Here is a 12,295-nt window from a genome sequence, read left to right as displayed (position 1 = left end):
GGTTAGGCCACAGCTGGAGTATTACGTGCAGTTCTGGAATCCGCGTTATAGGAAGGATGTGATTGCACTAGAGAGTGCAGAGGAGATTTACCAGAATGTTGCCTGGGCTGGAGAGTTTTAGTTATGAGGAGAGACTGGATAGACTGGGGTTATTTTCCTTGGAGCAGAGGAGATTGAGGGGGGACATGATTGAGGTGTATAAAATTATGAGGGGCATAGATAGGGTAGACCGGAAGGAGCTTTTCCCTTTGGTGGAGGGATCAATAACTAGGGGGCATAGATTTAAGGTAAGGGGCAGGGGGTTTAGAGGGGATGTGAGGAAGAATTTTTTCACCCAGAGGGTGGTGGGAATCTGGAACTCACTGCCTGAAAGGGAGGTAGAGGCAGAAACTCACATAACATTTAAGAAGTATTTGGATGTGCACTTGTGATGCCATGGCATACAAGGCTATGGGCCTAGTGCTGGAAAATGGGCCTTTTTCTGTGCTGTAGATCTCTATGACTCCCCTGGATTTTTGGGGTCTTCTCTTTAGCTTGGGACTGGCTATCTGTGCCCTTTTGCTCCAGTCTCTCCTGGCAGCTACTTTCAAAACCAACTGAACTCAGCAGTTTTCAAAATCAAATTGCTGTTTCTCTTCTGTATGTGTGTCTGTGGGAGGGACCTGCCTCTCTGACCCCTGTTGCTCGGCAACAGCCGAATTCCTCTACTCGTTTGTTTACCTTAGCTGCAACCGTCGTAAAAACCTAATTAGAAATGCAAGCACTTTTTAAAAAGTGAATCTAAAACTCAGTTGGACCTTTTCTTAACACACAAATACAGAAATACAAATCAAACTTAAACATTAAAGCTAAAACTCATTCCTAACACCTACAAATACCAACATAGCTTACTTAAACTATCTCTATTTCCTAACATCTTCCACTTCATAGACATGGCAACTAGATTCAGTGTATCAGCAGTCATATATGGTAAAGACAAAAAATATAATTGTGGACAATGGAAAAATGGATAGAAACTGGACTGGGAACAGCGGCTAAATTCCTAACTGACCATGGGTGGGAGTTATTATAGTGGTAATTTGTAGACTTATGTATGTGCTTGAAATCTTTTTTAATGAATGTTTAATTTATTTTTCCAAAAACCTCTGAAATCATGGCAGTCTCATTATTTCTGAATTCAGGGCATGCATCTCTAAATAAAATACAAATTGCAAAACAGTTGTGACCGCGTGATCAAGTTTCCCTTGTGGATTTGATCCACGTGGCACACATCATCTGCCATGTCATAACAGGGCTACAGTCCCTATCAATTAATTTATGGGAGAAATCCAAAAATACCTTTGATGTGGGATCATTCCCTGGCCTTGGAAGGGACTACAATTAGGTTTTTTTTCTGAGCACTTGAATGCCCTGCATGCAGTGAGAAAGGCATTTACCAAGGCTCAGGTTTCAGGGAAAATTTGACAAGCCTTAAAGCACCACATAAGGCCATCGGAAATAAATTTTAATCCAGGGAACATGGTTTATGATAAAGGAGAAGGGCAGAAAGACTGGAAAGGCCCAGGTAAGGTTATAGGCAGTGATGGAAAAACAGTAATTTTACAACATGACAATCAAACTGCTAGGGTTTGTCGAGGCTAATTGGCATTGATTATACATTTACAAAACCCAAACAGGTAATAGAAAGTGAAGAGGCACTACGCACTTAACATATGCATATGTTGGACAATTACAAGGAGCAGATTATGGCAGATAAAGAGCTAACTGAATATGAACAAAGTGATACTGAAGTGAAGGATAAGTCTAATTATCCCAAAGGGCAACTATCAAAAGTTGGTGCTAGAGTTACATATATGCCAGTAGGGGCCAGTGATTGGAGGGGTGCAATCATTATAAGGAGAGCAGGAAAAGCCACCAGCAAATACAAACATTGGCTGAATCTGCAAGATGAGGGACAGGAGGGAACATCCATTGATTGGCAAAATAAGGTAAAGATGTGGAAGGCCAGAAAATGCAGGAAAGTGGACCAGGAAGTAAACACATCCCAAGGAAAAGATCACAGACTTGCAAAAGGGACTCAGATTGTAGGAGAGAGAACATGCAACATTAGTCAAGAAAGAGCTAGGAAGGCGAGTAGAGGTCGTAGTTTGGCAAGAACAAGGACCATTGAACAGGCTAGGATTGCCACTAGAAGTAGAGGCCCTTCTGTTCAAGAAATTTTAATAGCTACTAACAAGTTGATAAAGAACGCCAAATAAAAAGAGTTGGAAAGAATTTGGTGTATACTGAAATACAGACAGGGTACAGCTAGCCTTATCAAACAGGTGGATATGTACAGAAAAAGTACTTCCTGTTGGCACATATAAAGCTAAAGCCAGACTAATAGCTCAAGGTTTTGAAGACAGAATTGGTGATCAAAATGTCAGAATGGACTCAACCATTGCAGGAAAAAAAGTGAGCTTGAAGATTTTCTTAGCTCTTTTAACAACATATTCCTGGGAACGTAAACTGATTGATACAAAAGCTGTATTTTTGCAGGGTGAGAAATTTCAAAGGGAAGTATTTTTGAAACCACCTAAAGAAGCTGGCAATATAGAAGGGGAACTATGGAAATTAAACACGTTTTTTTATGGGTTGAATGATGCATTAATGGTGTGGTATTTCTCAGGTCCATCCTGTTGAATATGGGTTGTATTCAGCTAAAAGCAAGCCCAGCATTGTTCTATGTATCACAAGGAGAAACTAACAGGCATCTTTATGATTTTATGATGCACGCTGATAATTTTCTATGGGGAGATTCTACAGAATTGAGCAATGGGCGATAGATAAAATAAAGGAGTTTAAGATTGGAAGTCAACTTTGGGGGCCTTTAAATATATAGGGTTAGACATTGAGCAGAATAAGTCAGGACTGATCTTGAATTAACAGTCTTATTTAGAATATGTCAATTGCATCCCAATAATTCGGGCCAGGTCCTCACAAACCTCAGGTTCCCAGCAGCTAAGGAAGAAATAGACCAATTAAGAAGTTTGTGCACTCAGAGACTTGATTCTAGTTTCAATGTATTGGAAATGATGAAACATGCTACAGTTGAAGTTCTAAGAGCAAATAAAACATTAAAGAAATTAAATTCAGAGAAATGCACACTCAAGTTTCCAGACTTGGGTGATCCAGAAGATATGAAATCAGTCATTTTTAGCAATGCTTCACATGCCAATCTTCCAGATGGATATTCTAGTACAGCAGGGTTTATCATATTCTTGGTGGGAAAGAATAAAAAATGTTGTTCATTAGCCTGGGAACTGAAGAAAATAAAAAAGGGTTGTTGAAAGCACCTTAGCTGTAGAAACACTGGCTCTAGTAGAAGCAATAGATATGGGATTTTACTTAAACATTTTGAGGGAAATCCTATAAAAGGGACATTCTGAGAAAAGTTTGCCAATTAAATGTTATGTGGATAATGTACATTCAGGAGTGTGACTGAGAAAAGGTTAAGGATTGACCTTGCTAACATAAAAGAAATGTTGGAGAGATAAGATAGGTCATGCAAACCACCAATTATTGGACTGTTTTACAAAAAGGAATGCTTGCTTGAAGAAATTGTTGGAGGTCCAAGAATTATGTCCCGTATTATGACGCGTTATATGAAACGTGGAAAATCTTTTTTTTCTTTGTTCCGAAGGAGAGTGGTTTGTTTTCTCAGTCCCAAAGAAGAGTCATATTGGACTTGAAACATTAACCCTTTCTCTCTTCCCCTCCACAGATGCTGCCAGGCCTGAGTTTTTCCAGCATTTTCTGTTTCTTTTCTTTGATTTGTTTGAAATTATTTGTGTATGTTATAAAGTTTGTTTAAAGAAAAGGGGAATCTCAATAATATAAATATAATTAACATACAATAAAAGATATACAGTTTAACTAAGTACTTTGATCACATAAATAGGGGATAGTTGGGACACCGGGTATTGAAAGGAGAGGTATGAGACTGAACAAAGTCAATAAACTTTCTCAACAAAGAAAAGCTCTGTGCCTTGGTTTTGACTTCACCAACCGGCTTGGATTATATTAACAGGGTTGACGAGTGAAAGGGACTTGGTGCGAGTGAGGATCTGGACAGCAGAGTTTTGAATGACTTCAAGGTTCCATCTGCTGTAATGCGGGAGGCCAGCCAGGAGTGCTTTGGGATATTCCAGTCTAGAGATAGCAAAGGATTTTCAGCAGATGTGTTAAAGCAGGGATGAGTCAGGCAATATTACACACATGGAAACCAGAGATCTTGGTGATATATGTGATTGCAAACTCATCTCAGAACCAAATATGATACTAAGGTAAGAATCTGGTTCAGCCTCAGACAGTTGCCAGAGACAGGGATAGAGCTAGGGAATAAAGTTCATGGCGTGGAGCGAAAAAAAAAGGAAACTAGCTATTGATTTCAATCCCACTTTCCAGCACCTGGTCCATAGCCTTGAAGGTTACATCATTTCAGGTGCAGATTTTAAATAAGTTGAGCATTTCAACCACCAGTTCAGGCAGTGAATTCCAGGTGCCCACCACCCTCCGAGTGAAAAAGTTTTTCCTCATGTCCTCTTTAATCTTTCTACAATCACCTTAAGTCTGTAATTTCCTCAGCTAGGGGAAATAGGTATTTCCTGTCTACTCTATCTAGGCCCCTCATAATTTTGTACACCTCAATTAGGTCAACCCTCAGCCACCTCTGTTCTAAGGAAAACAACCCTAGCCTATCCAAACTTTCCTCACAGCTGTAATTTTCAAGCCCTGGCAACATTCTTGTGGATCTCCTCTGTACTCTCCCCAGAGCAATTATGCTCTTTCTGTAATGTGACTGCTACTGTACAAAAATTCCAGCTGTGGCCTAACCAGCATTTCACACAGTTCATCATTACATCCTGCCTTTGTATTTGTGGGGAGACCCTAGGTAATGCTCTGGGGATCCAGGTTCGAATCCCGCCACGGGAGATGGTGGAATTTGAATTTGTTAAAAATCTGGAATTAAAAGTCTAATGAGCATCATGAAGTCATCAAATCTAAATGGTGACCATGAGGCCATTGTCGATTGGTGTGAAAACCCATCTGGTTCACTAATGTGTTTTAGGGAAAGAAATCTGCCGTCCTTACTTGGTCTGGCCTACATGTGGCTCCAGACCCACAGCAATGTGGTTGACTCTTAAATGCCCTCTGAAATGGTCTAGCAAGTCCTTAGTTGTATCAAACCGCTACAAAGTCTCAAAAAAAGGAATGAGACCGGACAGACCATCAGCCTGGCATCAACCTAGGCAATGGCAAACTCAGCCCTGTCGACCCTGCAAAGTCCTCCTTACTAACATCTGGGGGTTAGTCCAAAATTAGGAGAACTGTCTCAGACTAGCCAAGCAAAAAGCTGATAGTCATCCTCACAGAATCATACGTTAGAGATAATGTCCCAGACACTACCATCACCATCCCTGGTTATGTCCTGTCCCACTGGTAGGACAAACATCCGGATTTGATGTTGAGGACTCCCAGGGCAACTCTCTCCCGACTGCCGGTGGGACAGGACATAGCCAGCAGAGGTGGCGGCACAGTGGTATACAGTCAGAAGAGAGTTATCCTGAGAGTCCTCAACATCAAATCTGGATCCCATGAAGTTTCATGGCATCAGGTCAAACATGAGCAAGGAAACCTCCTACTGATTACCACATACCGCCCTCCCTCAGCTGATGAATCAGTGCTCCTCCATGTTGAACACCACTTAGAGGAAGCACTGAGGGTGGCAAGGGCGCAGACTGTACTCTGGGTGGGGGACTTCAATGTCCATCACCAAGAGTGGCTCAGTAGCACCACTACTGACCAAGCCCTAAAGGACATAGCTGCTAGGTTGGGTCTGTGAGGAAACCAACAAGAGGGAAAAACATGCTTAATCTCATCCTCACCAACCTGCCTGCCACAGATGCATCTGTCCATGACAGTATTGGTAGGAGTGACCACTGCATAGTCGTTGTGGAGACAAAGTCCCACCTTCATATTGAGGATACTCTCCATCATGTTGTGTGGCACTATCACCGTGCTAAATGGGATAGATTTCAAACAGATCTAGCAACTCAAGACTGGGCATCCAAGAAGGAGGCACTGTGGGCCATCAGCAGCAGCAGAATTGTACTTGAATACAATCTGTAACCTCATGGCTTGGCACATCCCCCACTCTACCATTACCGTCAAGCGAGGGGATCAATCCTGTTTCAGTGAACAGTGCAGAAAGGCATGACAGGAGCAGCACCAGGCATACCTAAAAATGTCAACCTTATGGAGCTATAACATTGAGCTATTTACATGTCAAACAGAAAAAGCACAAGTGATAGATAGAGCTAAGCGATTCCACAACCAACGGATCAGATCTAAGCTCTGCAGTCCTGCCACATCCAGTCATAGATAGTGGTGGACAACTCACTGGAGGAGGAGGCTCCACAAATAACCCTATCCTCAATGATGGGGCAGCCCAGCACATCAGCGCAAAAGACAAAACTGAAGCATTTGCCACAATCTTCAGCCAGAAGTGCCGAGTGGATGATCCATCATTGCCTCCTCCGGCGCTCCACATCACAGATGAGTCTTCAGCCAATTCGATTCACTCCACGTGTTATCAAGAAACAGCTAAGGCACTAGATAGTGCAAAGGCTATGGGCCCTGACAATATTTCGGCAATAGTACTGAAGACTTGTGCTCCAGAACTTGCTGCGCTCCTAGACAAGCTGTTCCAGTACAGCTACAACACTGGCATCTACCCGGCTGTATGGAAAATCGTCCAGGTATGTCCTGTACACAAAAAGCAGGATAAATCTAACCCGGCCAATTACCGGCCCATCAGTCTACTCTCAATCGTCAGTAAAGTAATGAAAGGGGTCATCAACAATGCTATCAAGCAGCACTGCTTAGCAATAACCTGCTCACTGATGCCCAGTTTGGGTACTGCCAGGGCCACTCAGCTTCTGACCTCAATATAGCCTTGGTTCAAACATAGACAAGAGATGAACTCTCAAGGTAAGGTGAGAGAGATTGTCCTTGACATCAAGGCCGCAATTGACTGAGTGTGGCATCAAGGAGCCCTAGCAAAACTGGAGTCAACGGGAATCAGGGGGAAAACTCTCCACTGGTTGGAGTTAGCACAAAGAAAGATGGTTGTGGTTGTTGGAGGTCAGTCATCTCAGCTCCAGAACATTACTGTAGGAGTTCCTCAGGCTAGTATCCTCGGCCCAACCATCTTCAGCTGCTTTATCAATGCTCGAAGCTTGACACCATCCAGGACAAAGCAGCCCGCTTGATTGGCACCACATCCACAAACATTCACTCCCTCCTCCACCAACGCACAGTAGCAGCAGCATCTACAAGATGCACTGCAGGAATTCATCAAGGCTCCTTAGATAGCACCTTCCAAACCAACGACCACTACCATCTAGAAGGACAAGGGCAGCAGACACGTGGGAACACCACCACCTGGAAGTTTGCCTCCAAGTCATTCGCCATCCTGATTTGGAAATATATCGCCGTTCCTCACTGTTGCTGGGTCAAAATCCTGGAACTCCCTCCCTAACAGCACTGTGGGTGTACCTACACCACATGGATTGCAGCGGTTCAAGAAGGCAGCTCACCACCACCTTCTCAAGGACAATTAGGGATGGGCAATAAATTCTGGCCCAGCCAGCGAAGCCCACATCCTGTGAATGAATAATAAAAAAATTTTAAGACCTTGTCCAATAAAGGAAAGCATTCCATATGTTTTCTTTACCACCTGCCCTGCCACCTTCAGGGGCCTGTAGACATGCACTCCAAGGTGTCTCACTTCCTCAACTCCTCTCAGTATCCTCCCATTTATTGAGTATTCCCTTGCTTTGTTTGCTGTCCCCAAATGCATTACCTCACACTTCTTTGGCTTGAATTCCATTTGCCACTTTCCACCCACTCAATCAAACCATTGATATCATTCTGCAGACAATAGCTATCCTCTTTTCTATCAACTACACGGCCAATTTTTGTGTCATCTGCACATTTCCCATTCATGCCTCCCACATTTAAGTCCAAATCATTAACATATACGACAAACAGCAATGGGCCCCAACACTGAGCCTTGTGGAATGCCACTGGAAACTGCTTTCCATTTGCAAAACATCTATCGACCATTACTCTGTTTCCTGTTGCTGAGCCAAGTTTGGATGCAACTTGCCACCTTCCCCTGTGTCCTATGGAATTTCATTTTTTTGACCAGTCTGCCATGTGGGACCTTGTCTACATGGATTTTAATAAGGCATTTGACAACATCCATTGCACTACCCTCACCAATCCTCCTTGTTACTCGTCAAAAATTTTGATTAATTAGGAAGACCCAATCTTCCCCTAACAAAACCGTGCTGACTATCCCTGATCAATCCATGCCTTTCTAAGTGACAGTTTATCCTGTATCTCAGAATGGATTCCAATAATTTGCCCACCACCAAAGTCAGACTGACTGACCTATAACAAAAACAGAAAATGCTGGAAAAACTCAGCAGATCTAACAGCATCCGAACTTGAAACATTAACTGTTTTCTCTCCACAGATGCAGTTAGACTTGCTGAGTTTTTCCAGCATTTTCTGTTTTTGTTTCAGATTTCCAGCATCCGCAGTATTTTGCTTTTATCTGACTGGCCTATAATTTTGATGAAGGAGGGAGCCATGAAACAGGAAGGAGAGGGGGAGCAAAGGAGGCAAGGCAGAAGACAAGGTGGGAGGGGAAAAGGAGAATGGTCGGAGGAGAAGGTGGTGGTGAGGGAGGGGAGGATGAAGGTGGAGGAGAGTGTTGGGGTAGAGGTGTGGATGAGAGGTGAAAAGAGAGAGGAAGTGAGCAAAGTGACATTAGGGAATTGGGTGGTATAAAGTTGTCAGTTTATAGAAGGGGAACACGAGGCCAGGAAATTTCAATCAGTGCTGCCAAGGAGAATGAGTCCAAAATTCAGCTCTTGGGAATTGTGCAAATGAACAACCTCAAAATCGGTTCTATATTTACAGCTCTTGCAGTTTTCCCTTCCATGGATTTCATTTTCAACTATAGCTATACGAATATTCAACTATACGAATAATTTCAATTATTCCTTTTTAATCTTTAGTGGTGTGTGACACTGTGGAGCATGACCCTTCACCTAGGTTTCTCAGTCAAGAATAAATATGGCTGATTGGTAACACTGAATAAACAGAACACAAGCTTTGTTCAGTTAGGGGTTTTGATGGTAACTTTGTGCTGATAGAGTCAGCATTCCTACAGTTGAGTCCTTTTGGGAAATTGAATATTTAAATCAGCTTTGGGCATCATTACAGCCTGTGGAGTAAAGGATTAACATCAGAAGCACCTAATGTAAATATGATATAATGACACATGACTAAGTGACAGAACTGGAAAAAGGAGAAGTCCAACCTTGTGCAGAGTTTCTAAGATGTACATAGAGCTGTAAATAAATGATAATGGTTTTATCAAACTACAGTCATGAGTAGCTTACTTAGGGAAAATTTACAAACCCCGAAGAACCCCATCTAGACCAGCTCAACACTGGGACAACTGGAGGAGGAGGTTTTCCAGGTTTGGAACTGCTTCTGGTTTGCACAAAAAAGGAACAAAAGGATCAGGTTAGTACTTCACTCTGCAGTTGGAGCTATTGTCAATGATGTAATAGCAAGGCAGAGTTGATGCAATTTCACGCACCTTCGAGGAGGTCCTCCAGGCATTTGATTCATACTTCAGGATTTGCTAAAATTTAATTATAGAATGGGCAAAATTTAACAAACAAAAACAAGGACCAGGCGAAAGCATGGATTCGTTCGTCAACTATCTCTACGGGCTGGCAGAAAATTGCAACTAAGGAATATTGAGGGATGAATTTATTTGTGATTGCATAGTAGTTGGAGTCCTAGATGAAGCTTTATCTGATCTCTTGCAAACTTTAATTAAGGCAGTACAAATCATGAGGCAAACTGAGCTCAGAAAGCAAAACAGAATATTTGTTTATGGGGAAAATGAGGTCTCTTGGAAATGAATGAGTGAGGCTGTTCAATATGTAGGCCAAAAGAGGGAACGTGTACAAAAACAGAAACCTCTGAAAACAGGGAAAAGTACGCCAATCTCCATCTAGAAATGCTCTTGGTGTGGCAGGAAAATCCTGCACAAGCAGGAAAAGTACCCAGAAGGGGGAAGCAGTGTGCCACAACTGTGGGAAGTTAGGACATTTTAGAATTATTTGCCGATCTAAAACACAGCCTGCAAAAAGAAAGAAAAATATTAAGGCCAACCCATGTACAAGGAGTAGAAGAACCACAGAAAAAAGGAAATAACTTTCCTAGGAGAAGTATATAAAACAGAAAATAAATACAGGAGCATTAAACTTGAAGTAGATGGACACCCCATGGAGTTGAGACACATGGGTAGGTGTTTCAGTCTTATCTGATGAAGTAAATGGCTTAAGCACATCATACTACAGACAAGATCCAGGTGGGACTACACTGGAAGCCATAGGACAATACCTGGCAAAATTAAAATACAAGAATAGAGAAATCATTGAACCTCTGTCATCAGAAACAAAAGTCATTGCTATTAAGCAGGAGGGCATGCTTACAATTGAAGCTGAAGCTGATCTATAAAGTTGATGAAGTTGCTGACTAGCAGTACAGTAGCACATTCAGGAATAAATTTGCAAGATTATTTACAGATTTGGGAAAACTGAAGACCAAATACCATATTACCCTAGTGTGGTAATCTGAGGTGCAATACACCTTTAAGAGAATGTGAGCGGATTGACCATGTGACTGTATTACCCAATTGCTTTGTAACACAGGCTACAATGTCAATGAGTAGTTTAGAGTAGGGTCTGGTTGGGGAAGCACACATCATGTTAGTGCTCTGTTACCTGTGTAGATAAACAGCATTTGCTTCATCTTATATTGGTCTCTATGGCTGCAATATCTTGTCAATTCATCCGTCGGTAGATAGGCATGCAACCGTGTTCATGAGCAAAGTGACCCAACAGTAGAACTTAACAACTGGCAACGAGACAAAACACGACCATGAAAATTCCATTGAAGTCAATCAGCTGTGTCGCGTGATCAGGCCACCGATGACTGGTCACATTATATTGAATGCCTTGTGTTCTTCTTTTTGGGGAGGAGAAGAGGTGGGCGATCCTCTTATCGACATGTGGCAGTAAAACATACGACCTAATTCGTAGTCTAATGGCACCCGATGCCCCAGATTCCAAGAGCTTTGATGAGTTGGTGAATCTTCTGAAAAGCCACTTTCAGCCTAAACCCCCAGTAACAACGTAGCATTTTAAACGAGGTGTCACGCCTCTGGAGAGACACTCACTTGCTATGTAGCTGTCTTAAAACAACTGACAGAGCGCTGAGTTTGGGACATCAATTAATGACATGTTGAGAGACCGATTAGTATATGGGATTAACGAAGATGCCATTCAAAAGTGGTTGTCAGAAACAAATTTAGACTTCCAGCAAGGTCCATCTTTGCTAAGTTAAAGACATAAATCTGGAAAATTCAGATGCTAAATTAAAGACTGGTGAAGACATATGAGTAAGAGGTATATGCAAAGTTCCAGAACAGTATGCCCAGTCTGTTAATCTACCCCTAATAATGATAGCAGGCAAAGGACCAAGTCTCCTCAGAAGAAACTGGTTAAGAGAGAGCAATCTTGAGGCTACTGAGATCTCAATCAGAAGCAGGAAATGTTACTGTTTGGAAAAAGGAGCATATAAAGACTCAACAAAAGGAACTTGTAGAGCTGATGCTTCAGGACAGAGTTCGAGTTGAAGTCAGTAACCTCTAAAAGGGAAAGAGAAAACCTGCTGAAGGTTCTGCATATTGCAAGATTCCCTCCAATCCCAATTTGTACCACTAAAAAAGGTATGAGAAAGAACAGAAAGAATTCAGCATATCTCTGGCCGAGATAAAGAATCAGTTAGGCAGGAAAACACAACAACACTTAATTCTCCAGGAAACAACTAACAAATATAAAAAAGAAATGGAAGAGCTGAAGAATCAGCTACATGAAAGCCAAGATGCCTTAGAAATAGAGACCCCTGAGTTTTCAAAGGAGTTAACAGATGAGGAAATGCTAGAAGATTCAACCACTGAGTTCACTCAAATTGAGCTTATACCTGAGCCTAGTCTAGCCAATAGAGAAATTGAAAAGAAGGGTGAGATTAAAGTCAGCACTACCAAGAAGAAAACCCATCAAAAGAAGACAGAAAGAAAAAGCAGAATTACTAACAA

This window comes from Cetorhinus maximus, chromosome 13 (assembly GCF_964194155.1).
Source record: "Cetorhinus maximus chromosome 13, sCetMax3.hap1.1, whole genome shotgun sequence".
NCBI lineage: Eukaryota > Metazoa > Chordata > Chondrichthyes > Lamniformes > Cetorhinidae > Cetorhinus > Cetorhinus maximus.
This window is presented reverse-complemented; position numbering follows the sequence as displayed.